This window comes from Mytilus californianus, unplaced genomic scaffold, assembly GCF_021869535.1.
Source record: "Mytilus californianus isolate M0D057914Y unplaced genomic scaffold, xbMytCali1.0.p SCAF_1, whole genome shotgun sequence".
NCBI classification, from domain to species: Eukaryota; Metazoa; Mollusca; class Bivalvia; order Mytilida; family Mytilidae; genus Mytilus; species Mytilus californianus.
The window spans coordinates 105,789,361-105,805,885 of record NW_026262581.1 but is presented as its reverse complement, the minus strand read 5'-3'; the positions used below and the strand labels follow the sequence as shown (position 1 = coordinate 105,805,885).

General features: G+C 33.8%; 1 long non-coding RNA gene across 7 annotated transcripts in view; it reads left to right on the top strand.

The window, feature by feature from the left end:
• Nucleotides 1–16,525, top strand: part of LOC127728984 (uncharacterized) — a 31,028-nt gene that overhangs the window by 1,056 nt on the left and 13,447 nt on the right. For 3 of the 7 annotated variants that reach the window (XR_007994411.1, XR_007994414.1, XR_007994408.1), the window contains exons 2-4: nucleotides 9,699–9,778; nucleotides 14,801–14,854; nucleotides 15,787–15,969. This is a non-coding gene — a long non-coding RNA (uncharacterized LOC127728984). Of the gene's footprint in view, nucleotides 1–2,099; nucleotides 2,187–3,874; nucleotides 3,993–9,254; nucleotides 9,307–9,698; nucleotides 9,779–14,800; nucleotides 14,855–15,786; nucleotides 15,970–16,525 lie in introns of those variants that run through there. The other 4 variants (XR_007994409.1, XR_007994412.1, XR_007994413.1 and 1 more) reach the window with 4 other exon arrangements.

The following is a 16,525-nucleotide window of genomic DNA, read 5'->3' as shown; positions in this document are numbered from 1 at the left end:
TGGATTCATGACAAAATTGTGTTTTGGTGATGGTGATGTGTTTGTACATCTTAATTTACTGAACATTTTTCCTGCTTACAATTATCTCTATCTATAATTAACTTGGCCCAGTAGTTTCAGAGGAGAAGATTTTTGTAAAAGATTACTAAGATTTACGAAAAAATGGTTAAAAATTGACTATAAAGGGCAATAACTCCTAAAGGGGTCAACTGACAATTTCTGTCATGTTGACTTATTTGTAGATCTTACTTTGCCGACATTTATTGTTTTTTACAGTTTATCTCTATCTATAATAATATTCAAGATAATAACCAAAAACAGCAAAATTACCTTAAAATTACCAATTCAGGGGCAGCAACCCAACAACGGGTTGTCCGATTCATCTGAAAATTTCAGGGCAGATAGGTCTTGACCTGATAAACAATTTTACTTCATGTCAGATTTGCTTTAAATGCTTTGGTTTTTGAGTTAAAAGCCAAAAACTGAATTTTACCCCTATGTTCTATTTTTAGCCGTGGTGGCCATCTTGGTTGGTTGACCAGGTCACGCCACACATTTTTAAAACTAAATAACCAAAGGATGATTGTGGCCAAGTTTGGTTTAATTTGGCCACGTAGTTTCAGAGGAGAAGATTTTTGTAAAAGATTACTAAGATTTACGAAAAATTGTTAAAAATTGACTATAAAGGGCAATAACTCCTAAAGGGGTCAACTGACCATTTCAGTCATGTTGACTTATTTGTTAATCTTACTTTGCTGAACATTATTGCTGTTTACAGTTTATCTCTATCTATAATAATATTCAAGATAATAACCAAAAACAGCAAAATTTCCTTAAAATTACCAATTCAGGGGAAGCAACCCAACAACAGGTTGTTCGATTCATCTGAAAATTTCAGGGCAGATAGATCTTGACCTGATAAACAATTTTACTTCATGTCAGATTTGCTCTAAATGCTTTGGTTTTTGAGTTATAAGCCAAAAACTGCATTTTACCCCTATGTTTTATTTTTAGCTGTGGCGGCCATCTTGGTTGGTTGGCCGGGTCACGCCACACATTTTTTAAACTAGATACCCCAATGATGATTGTGGCCAAGTTTGGTTTAATTTGGCTCAGTTGTTTCAGAGGAGAAGATTTTTGTAAAAGATTACTAAGATTTACGAAAAATGGTTAAAAATTGACTATAAAGGGCAATTACTCCTAAAGGGGTCAACTGACCATTTCGGTTATATTGACTTATTTGTAAATCTTACTTTGCTGAACATTATTGCTGTTTACAGTTTATCTCTATCTATAATAATATTCAAGATAATAACCAAAAACAGTAAAATTTCCTTAAAATTACCAATTCAGGGGCAGCAACCCAATAACGGGTTGTCCGATTCATCTGAAAATTTCAGGGCAGATAGATCTTGACCTGATGAACAATTTTACCCCATGTCAGATTTGCTCTTAATGCTTTGGTTTTTGAGTTATAAGCTAAAAACTGCATTTTACCCCTATGTTCTATTTTTAGCCGTGGCGGCCATCTTGGTTGGTTGGCCGGGTCACGCCACACATTTTTTAAACTAGATACCCCAATGATGATCGTGGCCAAGTTTGGTTAAATTTGGCCCAGTAGTTTCAGAGGAGAAGATTTTTGTAAAAGTTTACGGACGCAGGACGACGGACGCAGGACGACGGACGACGGACGCAAAGTGATGAGAAAAGCTCACTTGACCTTTCAGGTCAGGTGAGCTAAAAATGTACATGTAGTTGTAAACAAGGTTTCCAGAAGTAAGCAGCGGGAATTTCTTACGAAATCCATCGCTGAGAATGCTGCATACATTACAAGGCTTAAATATAAGGAACAGGATCCGATTATGCATGCATTGTTTTATGTTTGTAGAAATTTTCTGTCCAATTCAAGTAACAAAGACCAACCCTTGTTTGATGCAGGGCTCAGAAAAGACCATAAATAACTCTTTCATGCACGTTATAATATACGACTATATTGTCTTACATTGTTTACAGTTCTTTTACTAATTTTGTTTTCACTTTGAGAATATTATTTTATAAATATAACGAAAAAAAAATTCGCTGAACTATTGTACATTATTGTTTAGGGGCCAGCTGAAGCCCGCCTCCAGGTGTGGATTCTCTCACTTGTTGAGACCCATTGGTAGGCTTGCAAGGTTGGGTCACAGGTAAATACACATACCAGAATATAAACCTGGAATGTGTTTCAAAATACAAGTACCTGGGTTTATATTTAAGCTCATCTGGCTCATTTAGTTATGCTCAAAGTGAACTGTACAAGTATCCTTAAAAGCTTATTATCAATTGCGGAAAGATTTTTTATCTCTAAATCCTAACATCAAAACAAGTATTCATGCTTTTGATCACACTGTGAAACCTATTTTATTATATGGTAGTGAAGTATGGGGAATGTTTAATTCTCTTTCCTCTAAATGTAAGAAGGAAGATGTATCTCTTGAAAAATTATATTCATGTTTACCAGATGAGAAACTTCACATTAAATTTAACAAATTTATACTTGGTGTGCACAAAAAAACAACAAATGTTGCGTTAGATTTCCAATTTATTTTAATATAATTAAAGCGATGCTATTGTATTGGTATCGATTAGAGAATTTAGGAAGTAATTTTCCTCTATTAAAAGAGGCATATGAACAATTTAAAACACTTCACCAACTGAATAAAACATCATGGTATGGTTCAATAAATGTTATATTGAAGTTACTTGGAATTGATTGTACAAATGCAGTGTGTGAAACCTTTTGTTTTTCTTACTCGCCAAATTGACGAGCAGCTTTTCATTTCAACTCACCAAATTGAAATTCCACTTGCCAGCTTGGAGAGTGACTTACTTTTGGGACTCACCGTCTTTTTCATACATAATTATTAAAAGATATTATTCCAAGTCCACTTACTAAATGTATGTACTTATGTACATTAGTTTTATCCATAACTGGTAACTTGACAATTTAAATTACTATTAACATATAGTAGTCTCAGTTATATAAGGGAGCAGTCAACTTATCTTTTGATTAACTTGGGAGAGGGGTATCAAATAGATTTTTACCACAGCTGACAAGTCAAAAGTTATTTTTATGTCATAACCAGATCTAGACTTCCTTACCTCAATGATTATGGATAAATCTTAGTACAAATGCTGGATTTTGAGCAGCCTCTTCTACTCTAATTGTCACTTTTTTATTTTATAAAAACATGAATATTACACTGTGTGGAAAAGTTCTGCACCAAAGGCTTTTTTATATTCAGTTTCTGGTTTTGCTTTTTTATTTAGTTTCTTTTGTTTTTTTAAATTATTTAGCCTTAAAAACTTTTCCATATTGAAATTACTATTTCATAATTTGCCTCCAGATTGAACTTGTTTAACATTCAGAGAAGTATAAAAAATGGCTTTCAAATCTGGTCAACGAATATCAATGTCCATCCTGTATTTTGCTTAGGCAACAACCATTTTCTTATCTGGGGGGGGGGGGGGGGGGGGCTGGGATTTTTTTGAAAAAAATATTTTGATGGCCTAGCTGATTTTGCACTGTAGCTGAAATTTTTTTATGGTTTTGTGAAAAACATGATAGGAAAAAAAAATTTTGCTTTCCTTCTCATAAGAAAAAAAATTTTATCGGAGGAAGGTTCTGAAAAAAAAATTATGAACACAATGAAAATCCCAGGCCCCCCCAGATAAGAAAATGGTTGTTGCCTTAAAATAAACATACATGGACCATAGGAAAGTAATAAAATTATAAAATGTTTTATTTGTAACCCACTGATAGTCCCCACTGTATGCAAATTACATTTATTTTAGTCATTTCAAGAAATTAGAATCAGTGAGGTGGGGATCGTATAATAGGTTTTAGCACGCTGATTCAATGAAGTGTCAAGGTCGTCATAATAATGTTTTAGTTTGCCATCACTTCCTGGGTATATGCACAAGGATATGTCTTTTTTACCCTCTTTGCCATGGTATTTGCCTTTTTACCCTTCACACAATGCCTGATCATTTGTGTGTTTTATTAAATACAGTTAGTGAAAGAATTATGGTATATAATCAAATATTTAACTTAATCATCCATATTGATATGCAGTGTAATTAAACAAATAATGCCCCAAGGGTGACTGCATGGGGAATAGAAATATGGTCACTAAAGGTCTTCTTCCAACCGGCAGTAAAACCCTTGCCAAAGTGGGACGGCCATTTGGCTGTGCGGGATGTATCAAGTATGCAGCCACGTCCGGTCAGAAGGGGACGTTAAATCTGATGCCTCGTGGAGAGAGTGCCACGCTCTCTGCACGTTAAGAACCCTTTTAACAACTCTTTGAGGGGTCCGTAGGTGGCCTGTTGCAAGGCAAAATTTCTGTATCTTTCCAATATACCCTCATTTTCCAGTGGCAGCAGGGGTGTGGAAATGCTATGCCCGACTCGCCCGACTCGTCCATTTGAACAACCGGACAAGTAATTTTTGTTGAGCCTAGCTCGACATAGGGATAGTGATCCGGTGGCGACGTTAGCTAACTTCTTAAATGCTTTATATTTTAGAAGCTAGAAGACCTGGATGCTTCATACTTTGTATATAGATGCCTTATGTTACGAAGTTACTGTCTGTCATACGTCAATTGTCCTTGACCTCATTTTCATGGTTCAGTGACTACTTGAAAAAAAAGTCAACATTTTTTGTAATGTTAATTTCTTTCTTATTATGAGTAATAGGATAACTATATTTAGTATGTGCGTACCTTGCAAGGTCCTCATGCCCGTCAGACAATTTCCATTTGACCTCGACCTCATTTCATGGATCAGTGAACAAGGTTAAGTTTTCGTGGTCAAGTCCATATATCAGATACTATAAGCAGTAGGTCTACTATATTTGGTATATGGAATAATTGTAAGGTGTACATGTCCAACTAGTAGGTGTCATCTGACCTCGACCTCATTTTCATGGTTCAGTGGTCAAAGTTAAGTTTTTGAGTTTTGGTCTTTTTTTCTAATACTATATGCAATAGGTCAACTATATTTGGTGTATGGAAATATTTTATGATGTACATGTCAGTCTCGCAGGTTTTATTTGACCTTGACCTCATTTTCACGGTTCATTTCTCAGTGTTAAGTTTTTGTGTTTTGGTCTGTTTTTCTTCAACTATAAGCAATATATCAACTATATTTGTTGTATGGAAGGATTGTAAGGACTATATGTCTGTCTGGCAGGTATCATCTGACCTTGACCTCATTTTCATGGTTCATTGGTCAATGTTAAGTTTTCATGGTTAAGTTTGTTTCTTAGATACTATAAGCAATAGGTCCACTATATTTAATGCATAAATTGATTGTTAGGTGTACATGTCTGCCTGGCATGGTTCATCTGACCTTGACCTCATTTTCATGGTTTATTGGTCAATGTTAGTTTTCTTGGTTAAGACTGTTTCTTAGAAACTATAAGCAATAGGTCAACTATGTTTGGTTTATTGAATGATTGTAAGGTGTACATGTATTTCTCGTTTGGTTTATCTGACCTTGACCTCATTTTTTTGGATCATGTTAAGTTCATGTGTTACTTGTACTAAAGCTTTATATTTAGGACTATCAACATAAAATCAATGGTTAGTAAAGAAGGCGAGACATTTCAGTGTGTGCACTCTTGTTTTTGTCTGGGTTGCCCGTGGACAAGTAAAAAATTACAGTTGACAAAATTCATTTAATCAAAAATATAGAATTATTTTCATAATTTATTAAGATGTATTATTTTATGTAAAAGAAACCAATGATCAACACGTGAAAAACATATATTTAAATCAAAACATCAATGTTCATGATGACAAGTATTAAAAAAAAAACGGAAATAGATCGATAACCAAAATTAATAAAAATAAGGCCACATTTAAAAATATTTTGGTTTGCCCAAACCCTACCCAAAGGTAGACACAGTGGGTAGGTAGGTAGGCATTTTCTTCTTTTTTTTTCTGCAAAGAGAAATTGAAGTGTCAGATGTTTGTTAGTCTTCATGCCTATCTGATTAAAAAAAACTTTTTCACATCAGGACAATAAAAGATTTTGAGTAGGCAGCTATTTTCTGGGTAGGTAGGGTTAGGGCAAACAAACAGATTCTTTTTTATGGCCTAAGTATGCGAACTCGGGTCTCATAAACATTGCGATATCTTTGTCCATTGACCCGGGATCGTCGATTAGGTTTTATTTGCCATCTCACAGAAATGTTATTTTAATTTTGCATGATTGCATGGGTCTTATCGAGATGGATAAATACCTGATAAAAAACACCAAGACCTGGTGATCAAGACAAAAAGAATGAAAATAATAATGACGAGTCGAGTAAAAAACGGAAAACACAGGTGGAGAAAGACAAGGAATATGAAAAAAAAAAAAAAAAACAGAAGCGAGAATTCCAGACCTCGTGGCTCTTCAGTGAGAAACTTCTGAAAATAAATTAAATTTTTGCACAATTTGTAGGAAACGCCTACATCTTGCTGATCAAAAGTCTTACTTATTTGTTGGCAAATTAATAGTCTAAGATAGAAGGGACACCAAAATCAATGTTCTGCAAAACACCAAGCTTGTCTGATGAAAGAAAACAGTAAAATTAAACAGGTGTCTGGGGAAATGGACAAAACATTGCCCTCTAGATGTCTTTTGGTTGTTTTGCTTTTGGGTTTCTATCTGATTGATGTTAACCCCATACCACCTTTTATTTATTCACAAACAATATCACAAACATCATTTATATTGTAATACAAAACAGTTTTACGGTGACCTATAGTTGTTAAATTCTACGTCATGTGGTCTCTGGTAGAGCAGTCAGAGCTCAGACATAAACAAGTCGTTTTTTGTTTTTGAGTTACAGAAGTAAAAAATGTATTTATTATAAAAATGTGTTTTCATTTTCAGACTTATTTAAGTCAGAAAATGACAGACTTGTTTAGGTCTATTTATGTTTATGAAAAGACTTAATTTTAATTGGTGGCCAAAGTGCACCACCTATGACATCATAAACCTGTCTGAGAGTTCACAAGGACCTGAGCTATCTGTATATAATCATGTAATTGAACATTTTTACTTAACATAAGATTATTTCCTCATTTTGTGTGGTTATAGATGGTTGAATTGTAAAGTAAATAAACATTATCTCCGTTTTTTTAGGCTCTCATGCATATTTTTCTTTAGAAGACAAAGCATTGTCTTTCAATGTTGTCATAATTTCATGTAGATGCATGACCTTTTTATAAATATGCTTGGGTCTTGAAGTTGACCAATTTTGGTAACTTATCGACTTGTAGGAATCAATATTTGCAACTTTTTAATTCAGGTCAAATATTTCTTGCTTAACACTAATTGACTTATTGAAGTCATAATTTGTCTTAAATTAAAGGGAGACAAATCTTGAAACCTACAAATATAGACCTCTACGAGTCAAAAGCAGATTTAGACTTATTTATGTCTGAGCTCTGACTGTAGAGAGTTGTCTCATTGCATGCAATCATACCACATCATTCTATTTTTCTAGTAAGAATCATACATGCTCATAGTAAAATACTTCAATATTTATAGTGAAATTCAGGGCAATTAACTTTTTTTCTGGACAAGTAAAATTTACAGTTTAACTTGCCCAGGGACAAGTGCTCACAACAAATATTTCCACACCCCTGGGCAGTCTAAATTTCCCTGACCTTCATCCCGGACGGCCTCTATTACAGGACCTACCTATTATATTTATTGTTAATTAATTTGTTCTCGTCCTGAACATGCATGAAATATTTGCCACTGGACGTTAAGCAACCAACAATCAATCAATTAAACAAGTAAAAAATATGTGAACATGATATATATCTGTTCAATTATATGGTTAGAATTTTATATATGTATTAGATACACCTATGAGCGCGTAAGCCCGATTGGGTGAATCTAATTTACACCAAGATATTATTGTGAATGCAGAATGATAGTTTTCCATAATTTAGGGGGGGGGTCTTTCAGCGATTTGACCATATGTTATAGAAAAGCATGATAAATGCAGGATATCCAATTTCATTTAACGGCATATTGGTGTAAATATATATCTATATCTTTTAAATCTACCAATATTGTTTGGTTTCTATTGCAATGACTGTAGGTAAAATAACATTCATTGCTGAAATATATCTAAATTAGAAATGTGAATACATAAGCAACACAACAGGTGCCACTAGTGCCGCAGGAACTGCTTACACTCCCAGAGTACCTCTCCACCCCTACTTTTTTTTATAAAAGGGTTTATGCTGCTCAATCTTAGTTTTCTGTGAAGTGTTTTATTAAGTTGTCTGTATTTCTGTTGCTTTTCTTATTCACTATGGTGTTGTCTGTTTTTTTTTATTGCCCTATGGTATTTATTTTCTCTTTTTAGACCGGTCATTTTTTGTTACATGTATGTATTAGATGTAAGCTTCTCATATCTGAGGGTCGTCAGACCCGAAGATATGAGACGATTACATCTGATTAAAATAGAAGTAATAAATAAATATTTCATCTTTTCTCTTGTTCTAAAAAAGAGCAATTAGTTTTTTTATAAAACAGGAAAAGTGTCATTATCTCAAATTTTCCAGATGCAGTAACACTTTCAGAAGATGTTTTTTTTTATATGGATTTGGAATGAAATCTTGATTGCGTCTATTTTTCTGTCATCAAATTGATACCTTATCACTGCTTTTGTATGGCAACATGAATCGCTGTACTATCTTGTCTTTTTTCTGGTTTAGTTGCCAAAACTGGAACTTTTTGCTGATAAATGATAACACTTCTATATATAAATACCCTAATAAAAGCTATAATTACCAAAGTCCTCCTTTCCATACATCTTCTCTTTTTTAACTGTGATATACATGTATTTAGTTGATTTTGACAACTCATGTTCACGGATAGCTTGGTGAACTTCCTCCAAGGAATGTACACATAGAACCTCGTATGTATGCAGATGTATTTGGGGTAGTAAGTCAGCAATCAGGCAAAAGTAGGTCACTTGGACCCACATTTCATGCTTCAATGACTGGTTCAGTTTAATGTTCATATCTCAGCAACTATAAGTTGTAGGATCATGTAAACTTTTATGTACAGGGGTAGTAAGTCAGCATCCAGGCAAAGTAAGTCGCTGTGACCTATATTTAACTCTTTATTGACTTTATTGACTTTAGTCAGTATTTCTTAATAAAATTCAATGAAAGTTTCACAGATTATTGTCATGGTGGATAACCTACGTCATTGTCACATGATTTGACGGACAAGGAACCCACGAAAAAGGTAAACAAAGCCCACTTTAAGACACGATATCTCAAGTTCTCCTGAAGCAAATAAAAAACTAATAAATGGCAAGACCCCTTTTTATGCCATATTAATCATTTGGAACAGAAATCAGATTTTGCAAACACTTCGAAAACATGACATAGGTTATCCACCATGATTGTGCACCTTCTATTTTAAATTTTAATTCAAATGAATTTTGGGGTTTCCCATAGCAAAACATCACATAGGGGGGAGCAGGGGGTATCATTTAGTGAGCTTTGCTCACAGTATTTCTGGTTATATTACATATTAAATGCTGTTTTGTTCATAAAAAGACAAAGAGTTAACTTTGAAGAATATCGTACATGTATTAGAATTTGGATTTTAGCATGATACTTATTATATCGTAGGTTGAGGAAAAGGAAGAAAGATATCGATGGACATGGTGGATTGGAATACAGATCAGACCAGACGGCGGACAGTCAAATAGGTATATCATGGTGATTATGGAAGTTGCTGTTTTTGCCTTGTTGCTATTGTAGTCTTGCCCATTTGTGTACAGATCATTGTGTCTTCTATCCATGTAATATTGTATACACAATTTCTAGTGTTATCCCCATGCAGGCCTTTAGGGTTTTCGACTCCTTCTTGTTAGAGAACTAATTAACAGAATTTGACCAAACTTGGTAGAGATTATCCCCATGAGGTCCCTTCCAATTTGTGTGACTTTGGTGCTGTTTCGTCTAAAAGCATGTCTGCCAGGACTAATCATGCTAATTGAATTTTCTTATTGGCCGATTTTCTAAGATCTTCTTGAGAACCCATGCTGGATTGAACTGAAATTTGGTAGATATGTTCCCATTGAGATGTCTTAATCAAGTTAATAAGTGTTGTTACTTTAGTAGTTGTTTGAAGATTGTAAATACATATAGCCACCAACCGAGGTCAAAGTTTAACATGTTACCCTGAAATCCTATTGGGAATGACATTTTTGTCTCTCCTGCAACAAAAAGTCTCGGTATGCGAGACATTGGGATTACAATCCAGTAGCAGTGGCAGCGGCGTAAACTATTTGTATTAGGCTTTTATATTTCGGAGGTTAGTAGACCTGGAGGCTTCATACTTTGTATATAGATGCCTTATATTACAAATATTCCGTCGGTCATATGTCCATTGTCCTTGAACTGATTTTCATGGTTCAGCGACTGCTTGAAAAAAAGTAGTTTTTTTGTTACATGAATTTCTTACTTACAAATGTATTATCATGATTATGAGTAAAATGATAACTATATTTGGTATATAGGTTCCTGACAAGGTCTACATGTCTGTCAGACAGGGTTAACCTGACCTCAACCTCATTTTATGGATCAGTGATCAAGGTTAAAGTTACATGATCATGATGATTTAGGTCTGTTTCTTAGATGCGGTAAGCATTAGGTCAACAATATTTGGTGTATGGAATGATTGTAAGGTGTACATGTCAGTCTTGCAGGTTTTATCTGACCTTGACCTCATTTTCACGGTTCATTGGTCAATGCTAAAATTTTGTGTTTTGATCTTTTTTTTTCTAATGCTATAAGTAATAGGTCAACTATAGTTGGTGTATGGAATGATTATAAGGTGTTCATGTCTGTCTGGCAGAGTTCATCTGACCTTGACCTCATTTTCATGGTTCATTGGTCAATGTTAAGTTTTCCTGGTTATGTCTGTTTCTCAGTTACTATAATTTAGCAATAAGGCCAACTATAAGTGATATATGGGATGATTGCAAGATGTACGTTTTTGTCTGGCAGGGTTCATCTGACCTTGACCTCATTTTCATGGTTCATTGATTAATATTAAGTTTTGGTTTGGTATGTTTCTTGTATACTATAAGCAATAGGTTAACTATATTTGGTGTATACATGTAATGATTGTAAGGTGTACATGTCTGTTTAGCTTGGTTTATCTGACCTTAACCTTTACCTTATTTTAATGGATCATTGATAATGTTAAGTTTATGTTATACTTGTTGTAAAACTTTATCTTTAGGACTTACAACATAGAATAAATCATATAAAGCAGGCGAGACATTTCAGCATGTGCACTCTTGTTGTCTTCTGTTTGAGAATTATTAATCAGAATTTGTCATTATTTGACCAAACTTAGTAGAGATCCTTCCTATGAGGTCCTCAACAAATGTTGTTACTTTGGTGCCAATTTGTCAATAAATATAGTTGACAATCATTATCTTAAGTGGGGGAATGCTTTAGTGGGTGGGACATATTATTTTTTTTCGTGACAAATACACTTTTCCGCTTTATTCTATTAGATGGATGGTTGCTTAACGTCCAGTGGCAGGTCAGATGCATATTCAGGACGAGAGCATGATAATGAGAAATGAATACTAACCCTGCTTTGTACTAGACCGACACGCTGAGCCGGATTTTTTACGTGCTAGCTCACAAGGTAACAGTTCGCAGGAAGACATGTCACCCTACCCGGACACATTATTCTGACTCCGGGCCGACCAGTCTTTGCTCTTACTCCTTAATGCTGCGTGCTTAGCGGAGAAGCAGCAAATACCAATTTTCAAGTCTTTGGTTTGACCCGGCCGCATTTCGAACCTACGACCTCCCGCACTCGAGGCGAACACGCTAACCGTTACACCACCGAGGCGGTCTATTCTATTAGAAAAAAACAAGTTATTTTTATTACATACTCTAATATCAAAAAAAATATTTATTGGCTCTTCGCGGTTAGAAGTGACAATGCATGCTGGGAATAATTGGTAGCTAATTTCGTACCTAATATAGACTAAATTAAGACATGTGATTGGTTTAATTAAGCACATGGAAACTTTAATAGTTTTGATTAAATAAATAAAAGGTACGAAATGGTCAGGGTACGAAATGGTTTTTGACAAGGTACGAAACTGAGGGTACAAAATAATTAGGGTACGAAATGGTTTTTGACAAGGTACGAAATTGAGGGAACAAAATGATTAGGGTACGAAATGACTATAATTCCAAAATGGGTCACCCATTCACAAGTTAATTTTAACAACTTGAACACTAACGTCTTGGTGAGCAAATATTTTCCTTACAATTCTGAAGTGATATACACATATATTTCTATAAATAGACTGAAAGCTGGTTATCGATCGATTTGAGATCAGAATCTAGTGTCACAAATTACCTCCCTTGCAAGCAAAACATTATTATGTAATCGTCGTCTTGAGTTGATAGATTTGATAGTAATAACTGAATTACAGGCTCCTGACTTTGGACAGGCGCAAAGTAAATCATGTACCCTGTAATCACATCCGGTCCTCAGTTTTTGGTTTTTGACCTTATCTTCTAAATTCGATTTATGATTACCCTTTCAAGTATAACCCCCTCCCCCCCCCCCTTAACAACATATAGGCTAACCACACAGATTCACAGTTCTGTCATCAACTGACCAATTCTTATAAGTTTATCCCTTTTCCCACCTTCCATCAAAAATCAAAACCAATTTTGTAAATATTTCTTTTCCTTGAAAATAATCCCATAATTTTTCTGTGCAGATTTAATTCCACATTGTTGCATAAGTAGAAACATTACAAATAACCTATAACCATGGAATGGGGATTGTTCGCCAAACATAACATTTTTGCCCTACAACCATTCGCCCACAGAGTCTGTTAACCCTGGGTTCATTTGCCCTCTTTTTAAATTAATACATTTTTATTAGTAAATACAAGTGATATTTGGTTTTTGAATTCATATATCAGGAACGTGCGGTCAGAAAGGGGATGTTAAATCTGATGCTTCGTGCAGAGAGAGTGCAACAAACTCTACATATTAAAAAATCATTGCAACAACTGTTTGAGGTTCTGTAGGTTGCCAGTTGCAAGGCTAAATTTCTGTCCCATTTCAAACATTGATCGCTAATTTCTAGTGGCAGTCCAAATCCACACCTCCTTTCCTGGTAGGCCTACCTTGCACAGAATCTTCCTATTGTATTTATTGCTAATTTGTTCTCTCCCTGAGCATGCATGAGGTATTTTCCACTGGACATAAAGCAAACAACAATCGATCAATCATATACATGTATCATTATACCAATACATGTATATATACAACACAACAAAATTAAGGACCATTTTACTTTGGGGAAGGGTTTAATATGGTTTTTTTTCCATTTTGAAAATTTATTATGAAACCATGCAAGCATCAAATTATTTGGGTTTTTTTCATACAAAGTGAGAATTTTTTTAAAGAAACATTTTGAAAATTTAATGATAAATACTCTGAGTATGAAACAGAATTTTTTTTCCCTTCTCCCCTATCAAAATATTTTTTTCTTCGATGTTGGGAATCAGATTATTTTTTCATTACAAAAAAAAAAAGGAGAAAAAAGCCATCGGTCAGAAAGAAATAGTAAATTTTATATGCATGATCCACAAAGTACTAATATAAAAATAAGGAATTGCGGTATGATTGCCTTTTTTCCTTCAAAGATTTTTATAGAGGTTAAAAAGAGGGGGGTGCACTTACTATGTATGGGTTGTAGGGAAACAACTGATGAGTCCCATCGAATATAATAACATTTTAACCAGTGTAAAAGGGACAAAACTCCCAAGGCCAAACAGATGCTAAATCTGTTTATTGCACTTTTGGTATCATATATATGATTACCAAAAATTTTCTCTAATATTCTGATGTATTAAAGTATTGCTTTTTATATCTTGCATTAAAATAAAATTTAAAAAGATTTGATCAGCTTTTATTTTTTACTTAAATCCTTTAAATTTAAGTTTGGCCTTAGGAGTCCAGGCATGATGAAAACAAATACCAAATGCAGAGCCAACTTATGCGTTCCATGACAAATGATTACATTTTTAACAATGTAAATTAGATGAAACTCACAAGGCTAAACAGATGCTAAATTTATTCATTGCATTTTTATTATCATTATCAAACTTTTTCACTGAAATTCTGAAGTATTGACCCTTTTTATCTTGCATTAAATTCATATTTCAAAGTTTCGATCAAATTTTATTTTTATTTAAATCTTTTAAATTTCAGTTTGGTCTTGGGAGTCTAGGCATGACAAAATCAAATATGCAACATATTTGTAGAACCACATCAGTCATAGTAATTTTCAAGTGTTTCTCCTGAGAGTTGTCCTTCATTGTTAATGTTTTGTGACTTCCTGATGTGTCTGCAGTATTACTATTTCAATGTGAAACAGTGTCCACATTCGCCCACCAGACAACACAACAGAATTTTAGATTTTGGAGTGCAAATGCGCCTGCTGGCACCCACAAGAATCCACCCCTGCACAAGTCAATTATCAAAATTCGCCATCAGACAACACAAGTCTGTGTCCACATTTGTAACATATAAGAAGAAATATTTTTGAAACAAGATGTTAAAAGGCCACACCAAATTAATTTCTAGTTCTTCGGACCCCTACTGTAGAATAAGAGGAGTGAACATGAATAATTTTATTTTACTCGCATGACATAATTATTGTTGTTTTGTAGACAGTGACACAGAAGATGACTACATTGATGTTAGAAAAGCAAAGCACAAAATAGGTGAGAACAAAGAATTAATTAAAATATGTTAAAGGCATGAAACTTGAACAGAAGCTTAACAGTATTCAGAGGAAAATTTGAAAAGTATTTATTCTCATTTTCCGTGTTTTATTGATAAATGGACATATTTTTTCTGCATCTAACATTGATATACAGTCTAAGATTAAAGTTTTTCAAACACCAATAACCATTATAAGATTTTACGAAACTTTGACAGATGCTTCTTATGATCAAAAGACAGTATCAAGAACAATATTTTGAAATTATTTTTTTCATTTTCCCTAATAAACATGATAAACTGAATAATAGAAATTTACAAATGGACTTAAAGTCTTGGGTTACATTTTTATGACATCAATAACTTTGTTTATCCTTCATGGAATGTTACGAAACTTAGAAAGTATCTCCATGATTAAGAAATAGCATCTGAAAAAAAACATTAGATTTACAAAAGAAAATTCAGATATAACTGATAAATGGACAAGTTTGGTTGTTGGCAACCTCACACTTTAACATCAACAGCAGCAATAGTAGGCGAGACACATGATTACGCCAAACCCATTAAAAATTTATATTTATCCAACATATACACTTATGTTGAAAAAGACTTATCTGACTTTACGTCAATACTATCTACTGTTCACTAATGTTGAAATTAGAGTTATCTGAGTAAATTTATAATTTTTCAAGTTTTCTTTTTTCTCAAAAAAGGAAAGTTTGTTATATTGTCACTGAATAAAAGATTTGGCATATGTATCAATGAGACTTCGAATCATGTCTTTCCATTTAAGACCAGGCGATATTTAAAAAAAGTCTGTTCCCCAAACCTTGGTCATGGTTTTTAGATAGAATAGACTGGCAAGTATTTTTTTAGAATTGCAAGGCTCTGATATTTCTCCAAACAACTTTATCTTTTATTCTTTTAATTTTAGCCAGGAAACATGAAAAAACATCAAAGGTATTAAAAGACAAGGAGACTGACTTCAATGTTATAAACAGCCTTGTGAGAAAAAATGTTTAAGTACCAGTAACATTCAGACAATACAGACCTGTCAAGCTATGTTGTATAAAAAGACCCATGAGGAACAGTCAGATTTCATTGAGTGAAACATAAGGTATACTCAGTACATATATATATGAATAGAATTTATTTGATTGTTTGATATGCAACAATACTTGGATTTATACAATTTCATAATGCTATATAACATGCTATAATTTGGTTGAGAAAACCATATTAAACCACCAAACCAATAACTGGCAAGTACATGTACTTTCACATACTGATATACTGAGTGTACATGCTACCTTCTGCTTATAGCTACCTTAACTTATTAAGAAGTCTAATAGAACTAATTTTAAAGTAAGTTTTATTTAGATATTTTTTTGTTTTGTCTGCAACAAAGATAGCAGACTTCTGGTAGAAAAATAAAAAGATGTGGTATGATTGCCAATGAGACAACTCTCTACCAGAGACCACATGACGTAGAATTTAACAACTATAGGTCACCGTACGGCCTTCAACAATGAGCAAAACCCATACCGCATAGTAAGCTATAAAAGACCCTGAAATGAAAAATGTAAAACAATTCATACGAGATAACTAATGGCCTGATTTATGTACAAAACAATAAACGAAAAACAAATATGATATACAGCAACAAACGACAA